Source organism: Myodes glareolus, chromosome 23 (genome assembly GCF_982192425.1).
Source record: "Myodes glareolus chromosome 23, mMyoGla1.1, whole genome shotgun sequence".
Lineage (NCBI taxonomy): Eukaryota > Metazoa > Chordata > Mammalia > Rodentia > Cricetidae > Myodes > Myodes glareolus.
The window spans coordinates 25,360,225-25,376,624 of record NC_142048.1 but is presented as its reverse complement, the minus strand read 5'-3'; the positions used below and the strand labels follow the sequence as shown (position 1 = coordinate 25,376,624).

Below are 16,400 nucleotides of genomic sequence, written 5' to 3'. Positions count from 1 at the left end.
TCCATAGCCAGTTCTCTCTCTCTCTCTCTCTCTCTCTCTCTCTCCTCTCTCTCTCTCTCTCTCTCTCTCTTACCTGACCACGGAGGAGCACGGTAATGCCTGCACACATTGCTTTTTCTAGTGAAAGACCACCCACTGGCTTCTGTCAGTCTACAAAAGTTTGACAAATAGCATGGCCAGAAGATAAGAAGTAACAGTATTATTGTGGGAGAGTCCTGGCCTCTGGTAGCTCCGCTGCCTGGGGCCCTGGAAAAAGCTCCCGGGTAGTTCTCAGGATCTCATTTCCATTTCTTCTACTCCAAAGTCCTGAGAACTTTTCTCTAGCTTTGAATCATAAGGGCTTCCGGAAAACAAGCACACTCGCTGTATTATTACCCGATGGAATCACTTGCCACTGTTTCTCCATGATAATAATTAACAAGTTAACCTCTACAACTGTTCTACAGGAGAGGTAACACGAAGGGAATTTGGATTGTATGTAGAAAAGGCTCAGTAAAGATCACACATCGTTTGCCCCAACCTGAAACATCTGAAACCCTCTTTCATCAGTTGTAAAACACGATAGTGACTTGAAGCGAGTAGCAGGCTCGTCCATCTGTAATTTTCTTTTTTTAATGCCCTGGTCAGGGTACGTTTTGCTTACTTCCAGTCCCACCCACAGTTTCCAGATCAAGTTTCAGCCGAGATTACCTCTCCCAACAAGCACTCACAGCCCCTAGTTCTTTCACTCCTTGGCAACTTGGCCGTCTGGCAGTTGGGGAAGCCTCCTCTTCACTTCCCGGGCAAATGCTGACATCCCAAGGCTTCCAGCTCTTGGGAAGTCCCACCGGAACCCTCCAGACACCTTCCCAGAGCACCAGAGATTGTGTTCCCAAACTGGGTAGCATCCCAAGAGACAGCGAGGTCATCTATACTCTCTGTCCCTACAGGCTCCCGGGGAACTACCTTGTTGGGGAAACCCGGGGAGTCCAGAGTTCCCGAAACCCTGCCTAGCTGCCAGGTGGGAGGCACCGCCAAAGTTCCCACCTGAGCCCGCATTCTGGGGTGGCAGACGCGAGGGAGGGGCGGGGACCCGAGGCCGGAACCCGGACGCCTGAGCGCCGAGAGTCTGCGAGCTGGGATGCTCTGCCGCCTGCAGGGCTGGCCAACTCGCAGCGGCTGCTCGGAGCAGCGGTTCGAGGAGGGAAACGCGCGTCCCCGCTCTCTCCCCGCCCGCTAGCCCGAGGCCCGGGCGCTAGGACCCCAGAAAAGAAAGAGGGCGCACGGCGCCGCACTTACCGCGCTCCGCTCGCCCGCGCCGCCCGCTCGCTCCCAGACCACCGCCGCCGCGTCCGCCCCAGCGCTCGCCCGGCCAAATTCAAAGGCGCCGGGCGCGGGGGAGGGGGCCAGTGGAGGAGAGAGGAGGGAGGGGGGAGATGCAAGTGTTACAACTTCCTCCGCTGCCCACGGCCCGGCGGCCCAGGGACACGGCGAGGGGAGGGAAGCGCGCGGGCGCCAATGAGTTCACTTTCTTTTTCTCCCCCGCGCGCTCCCCCTTGCGCTTCCCGCCGGGCCCCTCCAGCCTCCACCACCGGGCCGAGTCCTCGCTTCTCGGCCCGGGGAGTGGGAGGATGGAGGAGGCGAGGAAGGAAGGACAGAAGGGAAAGGTGAGCAAGCGAGCAGGGCGCTGTGCCAGGGAGCAGCATCCAGGACCGTAATTGTGGGCAAGGGCGGGGGACGTTCTGGGCTAGTGTGCTCGAGACCAGGCGCGTACACGTGTGGTGTGTGTGTGTGTGTGTGTGTGTGTGTGTGTGTGTGTGTGTGTGCAAGAGAGAGGAGCGGAGCCTACCATGCGCTTCCCTGGTGCGGATCGCGGGAGAGCCCAATCACAGGGCGAGCTGGACCTGGCTGTGATCATTTATAATCCTTGACTCCTCCGCTACGCCACTTGTCAAGATGACAGGTACTTTATTTCTTCTTCTCCTTTATTCAAAAAATGAGATTCCCGGTTTTCTGCTTTTTTTCGCTGTCAAATGGGATTTGCCGGACTAAACCACGTCCACGCCGCCGCCCCTCCCTCCATCCCTCCTCCCAGCCACGCTGTGTACGGGGAAAGCACCGAGGCTCCCATGCTGTGACCAATCAGTGTATCTACTACTCTCGCCGTGATTTAGGGGTCATCCATGAATAACACTTCATGCTGATGAATGGCTCTTGCCGGCTTTCGGCTCTGATGAGGGGTCTGCCGGCCGCTGATTGCAAACACTAATGAACTTACAGCGCCATTTGAAATTCACACGCACCAACAAAGTGAGGGGTACGTTCGTGGGAGTCTGTCCTTTTCTTCTCCGGGTGACTGGGAGGAAGACCTGGAGGAAGGGGCGGGTAATTGCCTTGGACTTAAGTGGAAACACTTCTCCGTGTAATCAAACCTCTAACCTTTTTAGAAAACTACTTTTCTTGATCTTCCATAGGGTGGGCATTTCGGGTCAGCTGAGTCACCCGAGGAGGTGGGAGTGCAAGACACTGCCTGGGAAGGTGGATTCCTAGACAGAAGGGTGTAATTAAGGATTGCCACCCCCGGCAGGCGGCCAGTCCTGCACAGAGCCTTTCGAAAATGACCTGCCTTCTTTCCTTCCAGAAGTGTCCTCTTGTCGGAGACCTAAAAGCACAAACGACCTTCGGACTCCAGCTGTGGGAAGGCTGCCCATGAATACTCAGGCTTCCTCACAAGCCCCAGCTCTGCTCTGTTTAGAACAAGTGTACGCCCCCGGGTTCAAGTACCTGGACCTCCATCCAGCCCGTACCCACTGTCAGGGGGCACACTCGGCAGACCTCTAAAACGTCCACCGCCAGCACCACCCCTTCTGTTTCTCCTTTCTTCCCTTAGATTAGCAGCCCAACACTGCCCCTGCCACAACTTGGTTTGCAGTGGGAGCGTTAAAGTTTACCGCCCTTCACGACACTGCCACTTTGTAAGTTTTCGCCAAAATTCAACAGGGAGGAGGACATGTGGGGAGGGGGGGAGATCGCCAGCCCCAGGCCCCGCCCCGCCCTCATCCTCACCCCTGGCAACAGAAAGCCCACTCTAGGAGCCTTTTAACTGCACGGAGCTCCTGTTGTTCGACTTTCGAAACACCAAACCCGGGACTTTACTGAGCTGCTTCCTAGGGAGGCGTGGGTCCTGCGCCTTGGAGAGGACCGGTTCTCTTGGCTGCTTAAAGAGCAGCGCCCAGGAGTTCCCTGGGACCAGTCTGGAGCCACCGGTTCGGTTGAGAGTCCCCAGGCCTGCCCAGAGTTGCCGCGGACCGGGCTCCCACAGCTGGCAGAGGGAACAGACTGCAGGCGAGCCCTTGGCTCCCACCTTCCACTGCGAAGGAACTTGACGCCACCAATCAGTACTTAATCTGTCCTGGCCAGAATCAAAGACATTTGTACTACTAACGTTCATAAGAACAAATCTAGCAATCGGGTAAACAGAGAAAAAGCCTGAACCTTTCTCATATTTTTCCAAAGTTTGCCGTGGAACTCGCAGAGACTGTGAATTCAAATTAGAGAGTCCATACCCACAGTATGAGTTCCCTAAGACGATAAGCCACTGAATGCAAGGCTGGGCTTTGTAAAGGCTTGGCAATAAGAGAATCCTGCCCAGCTCTACGAGTGTTAATGATTTAAAGACCTTAGGGCACATCTTTCTGGAACAATCTAGAGTTGCCCTAGGATGGTACAGCCTCTTGACTGCCACATGAATTTCACACTTCAAAAAGACTAAGGCAGCAGGCTCGCATGAATTACGCCGTCCTGTCTTCATTATCGTAAGAAGTTCGTCAATTATGAATGTACGGCTCCAGATAGTACAAGAAAATCAAGTAAACGTCCCCCAAATTAGCGTCTTTGGCATGATCATAAGGAAAATCTGAGGATGCTTTATAAATCACTGTGTAGCTCAGTTTCTATAAAAAAAACATTCTGTGAGTGTAACTTTTATAATTGTCCGATAAGCAAAACCCCTCTCTTATTCTTACGTATGTTGATATCTAGAGCACACAATAAAGACACACTCCCCCAACCCAAAGATGCCAAAACATAATAGCTGCCTGCAGGGGAAGATGAGGAGGGGCAGCCTTATTTCAGCTCTCCTTTTGTTTTAAAGCCTCATGAAGACTACAGATTAATAGTGAAAGAAAGCAAGGAAGTCATACAATGTAGAAACGCTAGTAAATCTCGGAGACTGTCTCTAGCCCACTTTTCTGGTAAGTTATAGTCAAGGTTTTTCATGTTGCTGAACCTTCACACTAAGCGGGATGCACTAGAAACAATCAAAACCCTGCAGATCTCTAGAACTCATCAATATAGCTCTCCCTGCTTAGTGAGTGCCAAGCTTTGCTGGGGACGGACCATGCAGGTGTCACCAGCATTTGTTTGCTTCTGCAGGGCTCAGCCTGTAAGCCGAGCAGTGTTTGTATGTTCAGCTCTTCTCCCCTCTTCCCTCCCCGCCTCCCCTCTTCTCCTCTCCCCCTCTTCCCTCCATGCTCTTCTCAGAAGTCCTGTCATTTGAGCCCCTTAGGAAACGGTGGCTGGCAAAACCAAGCCACACCAGGGCTTCTTGCTCCAAATGCATCTCTGGAAAGCCATGAAGCCGCGGGATATGTGACCATCCCCACTCTGCCCTGTGGCTGAGCGGCTGTCAGGGGAGGGAGGGATGGTGAATAACTCGCTTTGGCAGCAAGAAAATCTGGAGTAGCAGAAGAAATCCGAGTTGTGGCTGCCTGTGGTGCCCTGAGCAGCCAATTGCCCAGCGTGGCTTGGCGATTTGGTAGTCTTAACACAGCTGGTCTGGTCCATGCGTGGGATGATGACATGAAGCTGGCTGTATTGATCTCCTTCCCTCAGTCTCTCCCCTTTCCTGTGTCCTTAGCAAGCATTTAAAAGTGGCAGGAACTTCTAGATTCTCTTTGGGGTTAGGAAGGATATACTTGGGCCACCAGAACTGGACTACGCTAGTAATAAACAGTCTCTTGACCAGTATCTGAGTCAGGGCAAGCAGTCCTCCTCTCTGGTGTTCCACTCCCCCTCATGCCAACCTCTGCCACATGCCTGTGGCCATGCTAGGTGATGCTTGCCCTCTCTGGAGGATGTTTTGAAGGCTGTCTGCTCTCTCTTGTCCTGAGATCCAGCCTGGAGCTAAGAGACTGGATGGCAGCTGTTCCCACCTCCCTCTGATGGGGAGCAGATGTCACCAAAGCCCACTTTCTCTTTTGACATGGAAATCTTTCAAGCACACAGAAGGGAAACCCTGAGTCAGGCAGGTGTGGAATTTTCTCTGGATAACGTAGACATAACTCTAATTTGAAGGCATTCTCTGGACTTAGTCTTTCTGCTTTAACCATGAAGACCTGCATGAGGACCCAACCACCATGGTAGTACTGACCTGCTGCAGGTCTGCCACTTCTCCTACTTAAGGGATCCCAGCAGCTAAGAAGCTAGTAGAAAGGATGTTGACAGCTAAAACTTAGACACTAGAGCAACCAACCCACCCATTGAAAAGCCATCCATCCACAGGTCTTCCCAAGGAGTTAGTCTCAATGAGAATAAGGAGCAAGCGGCCAGATGGACCTCATGGACCTCGTAGAACAAGCTAAAGGCTTGGTGGTACCTGAGAAGACTCTGAGGTCTAGGCACCTAAAATCTTCCTAAGTCACTTTGCAACTAGCAAATTACTTGATCTCCAATAATTCACAGCACTAGAACATGACCTTGAAACACAGCCTCTGACGTAGTCATCAAGAGCTCTCAGGCTGGTCTTCACTCACAGAAATAACTTTTTTCCTTTGGCATCTGGTCTGCCAAATTCACATGAAACAATATTTGAATTTGCCCAAAGTTTGTAGTAGAAAATATGGTTCTATTACCTCAATTAAAGCAACGCAAGCTTCTCTCATTGGCCACATATTGGAGCCATGAAGCAGGTTGGTGATGAGACACCATATCCTTTAGGTTGGACCTTGTGTTCCCAGCCCATTATTTTGTACTGTTGAATTTAGCAAACAGGGCTTCTGTGGTGTAGGAGGCCCTTCTGTATTTGTGTTGCTTTCATTGGTTATTAAAGAAACTGCCTTGGCCTAGTTGATAGGGTGAACTCAGGTAGGCGGGGAAGACAGAACAGAAGAATTCTGGGAAGAAGAAAGCAGAGACAGGCAGATGCCTTGAATCTCCTGCCTGAGACGGACATAGGTTAGAATCTTCCCGGTAAGCCACACTCTGCACAGATTGGTAGAAATGGGTTAGATCAAGATGTGAGAGTTGTCAAAGAAGAGACTAGATATAACGGGCCAGACCGTAATTTAATTAATACAATTTCTGTGTTGTTGTTTCGGGGGCTAAGCTAGCCGGGCAGTGGGATGCAGCCTGCTTCTCCTACCACACTTCTGGTGTCTTTGACCTTTGGTGTGGAGCACAGGTGTGGGGCAGATTCAGTTTTGCTAAAGCACTGTAAAGGGTCTATGAAGGATTTTGACTACCGAACCATCTTTTAACATGAAGCAGTTTTCATTGCACTTCATACAAGTGTTGAACACATGCCCTGTGATTCTACATGGAAAGACAGACTATTTATAATGAATAGTTATCAGGGAATACCTTTTAAACTCATTATTAACTCGTTGTTAAATGGAGAAGATTTAGTAGACAATAAATACAGTGTGTTGGCGGTAGGCACTCAAGTTTATCATCCATTAATGACATGGAAGGACAATTTTGCTAAGAAAACTGCATCCTTTAGCTACGCCAGGGTCTGGTTTATGAATTAATTTGTAAATATAGATTACTCTATAGGCATTGAGTTAGTATAGTTGAGTACGAAATGAGCCGAGCCATCTTTCCAAGAAAAGGTCAACTCTTTCTCCTCTTATTGGTGCCTCTTTAGTCTGGAAGAACCTTGATACTAGAGTGCCTTGCTTTTAAAACCTTGGTTAATGCTTTTCTCCCTAACAGGGTTTCCGCTGTATTTGCTGTGTGTATCAGTGATGGTCCTTCCCCTTTTGGTGTTACTGTTTGTTTGTTTTTGTATGAATTCTTCAAAGTAGAATTTCACAGCAGTTACAGAAATGAACTTAATCATCTTAACCCAGAGGTTTTAGCTCCTGGGCTGGCCTGTTGAACACACTTAATAAATACTTGAACTAATGGATAAATACAAGATTAAAATGTTTTTATTACATCAAGTCATTCTGACTTCCTTTTTAAAAAATCACATGCCATAAAATAAATTTAGCCTGAAAAAATGTGCTATTAAGTATATTTCTCTATTTCTCTGACAGTTCTCCTGCATGATACACAGCTGTGGAATGGTAGTCACTACGGAGAGTCACCTGGGAATTAGCTTCTCTTTCTTTCAAAACAGAATCATAAGCAAAGGCAAAAATAACACAAAAAAGCAAAGAATAAATTTTATTTTTCTCCCTCGCAGGAAAATTAAGTACTTACTGAAAATTGGGGAGAAAGATCATAAGCATAATACCAAAAGATATTCTTAAGTGTTTCATATCAAAAGTGGTATTATTATAACACCTTTATGGCCTTGGGACTTTGACTGGTCAGAAGAATAAAGCTTATGATGGCTACTTTGCATTTCTTCAAGACAAGGGTTCAGCTGGTAGTGGGGAAACAGTCTCTGTTTGTGCCTGCCTGCTCAGGATGACTGTTTCTAATTGATCTGGCAAGGAATTTAGTTGGAGATGGGTATGTGGCAACCACAGCAGAGTCTGTGTGCTTTGTAAAGTGATAACCATATGGGCCTTATTTGAAACATTGGAGGATTTTTCAACATGAACCTGGGTTAAAGTGAACTATAAACCCAACTCAAATATACACATCCATGCTGACACATTCATCATCGCGTTGGATACACTCAACCCATGCTCCGCTCAGATTAATAAAGATGATGACCGTGGATCGCACATGCAAAGGTTTTCAGCGATAAAGTATCACTGTGTTATATGTTGCACTGTTGAAATGCAAATCGCACATATTAAGCAGTTATTTTCCACTGCTATTACTTTCAACGGAATGGAAATGTTTAAAAAAAACTCTCAGTAAAGAAAAGGGATATATAGTAAAATCTATTTCCTCTTATACCATGTCCAAGTACACTCTTCTATCCTCAAGAAGATTTAATTAAGCCAGCTCAGCTGAGCGGGAAAGCAAAGTGGCTGGAAAGTTATTGCTTATGGAAACATATTCAGGACATATGCAAAATAATGTATTTACTATTCTTCATTTAGGGCTTTGAGCCACCAGGAAGGTTAAGAAAACGCAACATAATTCTGTAACCTGCTTCCCCTCTTTCTGAATATCAAATTTAGAGCTGACACTTTGTTACAGATAATAGTACTAAGTTCTGGATGTTGATGGCCCTTCCCTTGCTGCTTTCAAGCGCCTTGAAAAAGATACAGTTGCTTTAATTAAAAAGGCTTGCACAGAACTAATCCCTCTAGCCGAGAAAAGAAAAGTTTTAAGCAATCTTTTCTGCTCCGAGAGAGAAAGGCAGACAATACCATAACAGATCAGAAACATAAGCTACAGTGTGCAGCCAGGAGCACAGCAGGGAACTGAATACCGCTCCGACTGTGTCATTTTTTAATCCCCCATCCCAGTTTTCCCCGTCTGACCTCATGCTGAGATGAAGTTATCACAGACGACAGCTTCACTCTCACCAATGAATCCAACCCTGGATCTGTATTATCCTCAGCAGATCAAAACACCGCTTTCATCAAATAGCATTATCTGCATAAAAGGCATGCAATTGCCCGATAATTTCACCCAAACTACACTATTCATTTAAAGGACAAGAAGAGAAATTAATTCATTCCTTTCGGGAGGTGGCCGAGAAAAGTGAGACTCACGGAGGGGCAGGGGCTGGAAAAGCTAACTTGCCCTCTTCACTCATGGGAACTTTTCTGTTTTTAACACAAAATCCCAAGAAGGGGTCCATTTAAAAGTCCCCCTACTCCTGTGCTTTGAGATTAATTGTTGGACCAATTGGGTGCAGTCTGAGAAACAAAACTGTATGCTGTGTAGAGAACTGGCAGTGGGAAATGACAAAGCTTGCTGATGTCATTAGCCATGCTTCCACGAACCCCAATAAAAACATCATATCCAGTAAAATTGAAGGAGCATAAGAATTAGCTGGACAAGAGCGTGAGGTTTAACACAGTGTCGTACTGGGATGGGAGCTCTCTTGCTGGAAGACCTTTCTGAAAGTCCCAAAAAGCTTGGGTTTCTACAGGAGGGAGACGACTGTTGAACACCTTTGAGTTAATGCTTAGTAGAATTTTTAAAAATCCTTAAGAAAAGCATCAACTTTATTAAAAGGAAAACTCTACAGCTTTCTTCCGCTTTTCTTTCCCACAGTTCAAACTGTGCATTCCTTTGTATCATAGATCATATTAATTGGTATCATGGACCCCCTTTATAATGGCGCCCGATTTCTTATTGAATGACATCAGTTGTGTTATTCAGAACGCCATGAGAGGTGAGAGCAACCAGACAGAGTCTCTGGTGCCAAGTAAGTGGGATTATGAAGAACCCCTAAAACCATGGGTGTGGGTGACCTAGAATGCATATGTTACTGTCCTAATAGTTTTTACTCACCAGAACTTTAATGATTTAGCTTAAGAATTAACCCTTTGGTTTAGCCTTCCCAGAATTTAGTCTATTAACTGATACCTCAAAAATCCATCCTGACTCCAACACTCCCATCTCTCAGACAACATCTACATGGAAAAAAAATGTGTAGGACAAACATTTGGGAGTGCCTAAACAAGAACAACATAAACACACATCACACAGTAGCCCAGGCGGAGTCCTGACTGTCCCTGAGACAAGGACAGGAACACTAATTTTTCTTTTGAAAGAAAGACTCTGGTTCTACTAGCAATTCATCAGAATACAATATTTGTCAGCACTGACATTTTAATTACATGTATGTATTCTCTAAAACACATAAATGGAATTAATAAATAGGTTATTTTCCCACAAACCAGCTCCCTGAAGCTACAACTTAATACTGAAGTGTTCTAAGGCAAAATGTCTATGTAGCTGTATGGTCTGCTCGGTAGCAAAGTTCAAATTCGTGTTTCCAAAATACAGCTTCATGACACACTAATTATGTGAAATTTAATGTGATTAAGCATTAAACGATGGTATTTCCTTGAATTTAATGATAGTACTATTTTCATGTCAAATTTGATTACAAGAACCAGTGTTCAGAGTGAGCTGTTTAAAATCCCAAATCATTAGCAGATCATTTAGGATTTTGTCTCAGAAAAGTTCTCATCTGTGAAAAATCAACTAAATACATATATACAGAGAGTTGACTTTCACAGTTTAACTGTGAATGGTTGTGTGTGGCTGATCTTAGAAGTTACGGTTTCGTCTGAAGATGTCTGGGGGGATGTGTTCGTACCACTAATGCACTACTACTTTCAACATACATATTCATGACGCACTCCAACCCTGTGCTCCATCTCCTCAAAGTACATCATGAACCATTAGATACATCTGAAGTAGGCATAGAAAGGCAAACAACTTCGTTAAAGCTTTATACAACTTCAATAAAATGAAGACAGTTTTCAGGAGCCCAACCTCAACTGACACCATGTACATCCAGGAGATTAGCCTCGAGGCATCAAGAACATCACCTCCCGAGCCACCTTGCTGGCCCAGGAAAGACATTCTTGTTGCCTAAAACTTTCCCTCGCTTCTTACGTGTTAAACTAAGCTTGTTTTGGTCTGTCATATAATCATTGCCTTAAAAAAATGTTGTAGATGAAGGTCAGTACATGGTCAAAGTCTCCTGATGGATAGACTAGCTCCTGTGGCAATTTGATATTTAATTTTTCTAATGCAGATACAGCTCTGATTTTTTCTTAAAAAAATTGGTTTAGGGGTAAATGTGAAAAGCCCACCAGGACTTCCCAGAGTAGAAGGCAAGGAAAAAAACTTCTAGCACAGCTATTGAATTTAACGTTTAATGCTTTTCCCTAGCCTTAACCTCCACATACAACACAACACTTTTCATCCAAAAAAAAAAAAATCTGTGAAGGACCAGGATTCACCCTCCCCTCTTTTATCCTTGAATAAGATATCTAGAAGGGGGAGAAAAAGTAGGCCATGAGAAGATTACAAACTATTAGTCTATAAAAGAGGAAGGAAACTGGGAGAGAGAGAGAGAGAGAGAAAGAGAGAGAGAGAGAGAGAGAGAGAGCCTGTGACAGTCCTGGCATCGCATGCCGCTGTAATGGAGGTGCCCACAGACACTTTGACTCTCTACACACTGGGCAGAGAATGCTGGATCTTGTCTCAGGAAGTCGCCTGTAAGATTTAAAAACTGGAATTAAAACAGGCTGGATGGCTGGATACAGGCAATATTTATTTTTAAACTTATAATAATAATCACCCCGGATTTATTTTGAAGACTTTATTGGTCAGTCTCACTTTGTATCTTATTTCATATCTCATGCTTGCCCAGAGTTCATTTTGGGGTCCAAGTTTACAGCAATCCTCTCTTGCTTCAGGGACTTGTAGGCATAAGCTGTCACATCTGGCCATTTCTATAATTTTGAAGATGATAATTTTACTATAATTTGAAGATTGTCTTGATAACAAGTTGTAAAAATCTGGAACCATTTTAAAGTTATTTCCTTTTATTTATTAGTATATATCTCTCTCTGGTTCTCTAGCATATGTGTGTGCATGTGTGTGTACGGTGTGTGTGTGTATGATATGTGCATGTGTGTGCATATGGAGCCCAGACGGTAGCTTTGCCAAGTCTGTTATTTCTTCTCATGGTTACATCGGTTCCGGGAACTAAAATCAGAGCGTAAGTCTTGCATCTCTTACTCATTGAGTCTAACTTATTGACCACTACAGCAACTTTTATTTAGATATATTTTTATTTTCATGAAATTGTAATATACTTACATCTTTTCTGTCCTTTCACTTCATCTCTTCAACCCCTCACATGTCTTGTCCCCTCTTGATTCTCTCTTAAACTCATGTCCTCTCATTTTCATTAATAAATAAATACAGTCTGCTCACTGTGTATGTTGCTACTTGTATACCTCTTCAGGGCTGACCCATATTCAGGTACTGGATAGCCAATTGGTGTCTTCATTAGGAAAAACTCCTTTTTGGAAATATATATATATATATATATATATCACATATATGTATGTATATATGAGACAGAGTTGTTCAGTGTGTCTTTGACTGTTCTGGAACTCGCTCTGTAGATCAGGTTGTCCTCGAACTCACAGAGATCCGCCTGCCTCTGCCTCCCAAGTTCTGGGATTCAAGGTGTGTGCCACCACTGTCTCATCTGGAGCAATATTTTACAGTATAACCTTTAACTATCTTATCAGCATCACCTCTTAGGAAATCATATATACAGTCCTAGGTCCTGCCTCAGCTATCCAGAACCAGAATCTCTAAGGATGGAACAAACACATTAACTGTGTCTTACGTTTTCTAGAACATCCTTATACACAGAGAAGTTTAAGACGTACTGTTCTGGGCTAAATTCTATAGCAAATTAATGTATAGTTTATCTCTTATCATTCTCCAGATTTTTTTTTAAAAAGTCATTGCAAAGACATTTAATTATTCTTGGAAGTGAGAGATTGCCATTTTGGAAACCAAAGCTCCCAACCTAAAGAGGGTAAGAAATCCTTCTAGAGAAATTCAAGCTGAAAGCTCAATGATACTTCAAAGTGAGGTTTTTAATAAGCATAGTAGGAAGAGTCACCTAGAACCTGGGAGAGTAGTAGCCACCATGTCAGTAACTTTGTATCTATTGTGCTGACTGAAGTATATCACATAATTCAGTGTTAGAACACACGAAGCCTTGGGTTCCATCTCCAGCGTGGTAGTAAAGTGCACAAACAAACAACAACAGCAAAAGCAAATGAACAAAGCCCCACAAGCTTTGCTGGTTACACTGTTCAATGCTGTGTCTGTTATTTAAAGTTGCCCTGATTTTTTTTTTTTAGTAATTTTATTAAATTATAAAAAGTTTCCATTTACGCCCCTCCTCCCAACGCCCTCCCACTCCCCCCCTCCCTCTCCTCCTCCCTCTTTGTCCCCAAGGGAAGTCAGGGTCTCCTGCCCTGTGGGAAGTCCAAGTTCCTCCCCGGTGCATGGGGGGGGGGTGGGAGGGTTGATGGAAGGGGAGAGGCTTAGAGAGAAGGGAGTAGGGGAGGAATGGAGAAAGCTCGGTTGACCGGGATGGGGGGAAGGGAGGAAGGATGAATGTGGGATCAGGGAAGAATATATTTCAACTAAGGGAGTCATATTAGAGTTTACAGGAAACTTGATTATATATGGGATCCCAGGTCCAAGGAGAGATCCCCAGATTGTTCTCTGGACAGAGGAGGGGGTGCCTGAACCGGCCTTGGCCCGTGACCATACTGATGAATATTTTGCTTATCACCATAGATCCCTCATCTGGCGTTGGATGACGATACAGATGGAGGCCCGCGTTGGAGCACCGAACTGAGCCCCCCAAGATCCAAACGAGGAGCAAAAGGAGGAAGAAAATGACGAAGGACTGCGAGGGATACTATCACCCACTGATACAAGGGGTCGGATCTAATGAGAGTTTACCAAGGCCAGATGGACCGTGACTGAACGAGCATGTGATCCAACCAGATTCTCTGAATGTGGCCGGATTTTCTGAATGTGGCTGGCCTGCAGTCTTTCCGAGAAGCCATTGACAATGACACTGGGACTGGTTTCCTCTGCATATACTGGATTTTTGGGATCCAGTCTGTTTGGATGCTCACCTTAAAGTTGCCCTGATTTTAAATGAACTTTTTAGTATATACTAGTCTTATTGTCAGAAGTGAACGAAGTTTCCATAAATGGAAGGGGAATAATTGAACACATATTCCTTTCAAGAAAATTCCATAATAAGACTTTCCAAAAAAGTGAAGAGATACCCTTCAACACTAGGTATTTATGAGTCTGCACCTGATGCTGCTCTTAGATGATGCTCAGAAATGATGCTCATGATGAAGGTCCTTGAGTTTCTTCAAAATATAAACAAAGCACATTTCTCCACACCACATCACTGATTTCCTTTGCAATTGTTTACCTAAGTGATATGACTTTAACAAGAAGCATTTTATTTTATTTTTTGTTATAAGAAATATTTTATACAGAAGGGTAGAATCCCATTTCTCCTTACACTATAACGTTTAAGGGTTTTATTAGGAGGAATGGAAAAAGTATTCAAATAAGTCTTTCTGCTTTGTCACTAGTGCCATTGCCACACTCTCCCAGGCCCTCGTCTTACTCTTCCTCCTGCTAACTCCCATTTCCAGTGTGAGTTTGCTGTTGTGTTAAACAGACTTGTGATTGACAGATAGATTATAGATGGTAGATGGAACGTAACATACATTATCTCAGATGAATTTTCACAAGTATCTCCCCAAATAGCTACTACCATTCTCCCCATCATAAATTCAGAACCCTGAAGAGTGAAGAATGTGCCCAGTGTCAATAGAACCAAGGTGAGTAACTTTGATTCCAAAGCTCAGACACAAACACAGGAATTAATATCTCCAGGCCAAACAAACTTTGTTCTGATGATAACTTCATTTCTGCACCAAGAAATTCATTGACTGAGGCACAAACTAGAGTTTAATAAAAGAGAAACACTTTTTCTTTCCCATTACTGGAAACCGACAACTTGGCCCCTTGTGTACAAAACCTCTACCATTGTGCTGCACTTTCAGCCCAGAACCAACAGAAAGAAACTGCCTAGGTGTTGTTGTTCAAGTCTGTTTTTGAAGTTCTAACTTCAAATAATTAAATGTGACAGAACCTTAGGTCCCCTTGTGCCATAGCATGATTATCCATTTTTTATGTGTAATCCAGATTTATAATAAAACTGCCCAAACCCAAGACATTTAATGCTTCCTTTACTCATTGTTCTGTAACCATTGCCAAACTCAGTTAACACTACAGTAGCCCACAGACTCTGTTCTGGAATGACGCTTCTCTCTTCTGTGTGGTCTATGAAGGTAAAACAAAAATCATTGTTTTAAAGTCTGGCTGCAGTTGGGGGAAGATAAATACTTGTCGCTCTGATAAAGAATTTCCAAGAGGGCTGTAACTGTTCCGAAGGCCTTTAGAGTCTAGAATTTGCTCATCTTTCTCAAAGCCTCAGGAAAGTTAAACGGGGTGAATTGCAAGCTTACTGCTCCTTGAAATCACAGATCATTGAAAAACTGTCTATTCGAGGGCACCTTGGGGAACGAATGTGGATCGTGATGGCTTCTGTGTGGCAGCAAACCAGTAATGAACCTGTTTAATCACTTCGTGTGAATAACAATAGATCATGGTGGGAGGAAAACCACGCATCTGTACTGGCCGCGGTGCATTCATTCTTGAGACTTTTTAATGGGTTTCCCTTCTATTTCATCATACAGTAAAAGAATAACCTTATACGGTTCACCCAACAGTGCTTTGCAACGACAGAATTGAATGCAAATGGCTAAAATCAGAACGGAAAATAAAGTGGATATTGAGCAGCTTCTTTAGCTAAAACGACATATTAATGATAAGAGTGCTAGCATCAAACATAAACATTAAACACATCTTAATTTTTAATGGTGACACCATATTTGTAAGTGACAGAATTAGCGTAATAAAAAGCCAGACTCATATTATATTCATAAACAGGAAGAAAGACGATGACGGCTTCGCCTCACTCTCTCCACTTATGTTTCTCGTCCTAACAGACGCATATTAGTGAAGCCCAAAGTATTTTGCTGTGACCTGCAGTGACTGATCAACTGTTAAATGATTGATTATACTGGTCACATTAATTTTACATGTATGGACATGCCATATGTTCAGGGTTAAGTTGTAGAAAGCAATCCTTTGTCCATTCTTTTTATTTTTTTTTACCCCCCGCCACATGGATATTTTATATTTACTTCAACATGGTTCATGTAACAGAGAGTGCTAGAAATAATTATATTCCATGTGGTTTTTCAGGTGGCCTGGCCAGAGCTATCTCATTTTGCTACCACGGCTAACAAAAGGAACACTTAGTCAAATAACAATTTCGTTTCATCTTCGGGTTGAACTTGCCACGGATAGAAGAGTAGAAAGTCCCCTCTATAGGCTCTCATTTTAGGTTTTGAAAGCATCCAATGAGATGATATTATTAACCTTGCGAGGTTTGCATTTATGAGTTGTACCTCCTGGTTTTCTAACCAGCGGATATTCTTGCCTTTCAACTCACACTGCAGAAATCAAGATTGCTTTCAGTTAAGTATTTTAGTCATAAGCGTAGTCAAATAATCAGGCAACACGGCGCTGCAGCCTTGTAACTTCGTCTTAATTGTAAAGAT

General features: G+C 44.2%; 1 long non-coding RNA gene across 2 annotated transcripts; it reads left to right on the top strand.

The window, feature by feature from the left end:
• Positions 1–1,516: 1,516 nt before the first annotated feature.
• LOC146890616 (uncharacterized) lies at positions 1,517–7,202 on the top strand. Of its 2 annotated transcripts, none has more exons than XR_015736154.1 (3): positions 1,517–1,646; positions 2,154–2,296; positions 2,621–7,202. It is a non-coding gene; the product is annotated as an uncharacterized LOC146890616 (long non-coding RNA). The 2 variants fall into 2 exon arrangements; XR_015736153.1 differs by lacking the exon at positions 1,517–1,646 and adding an exon at positions 1,657–1,942.
• Positions 7,203–16,400: the final 9,198 nt, after the last annotated feature.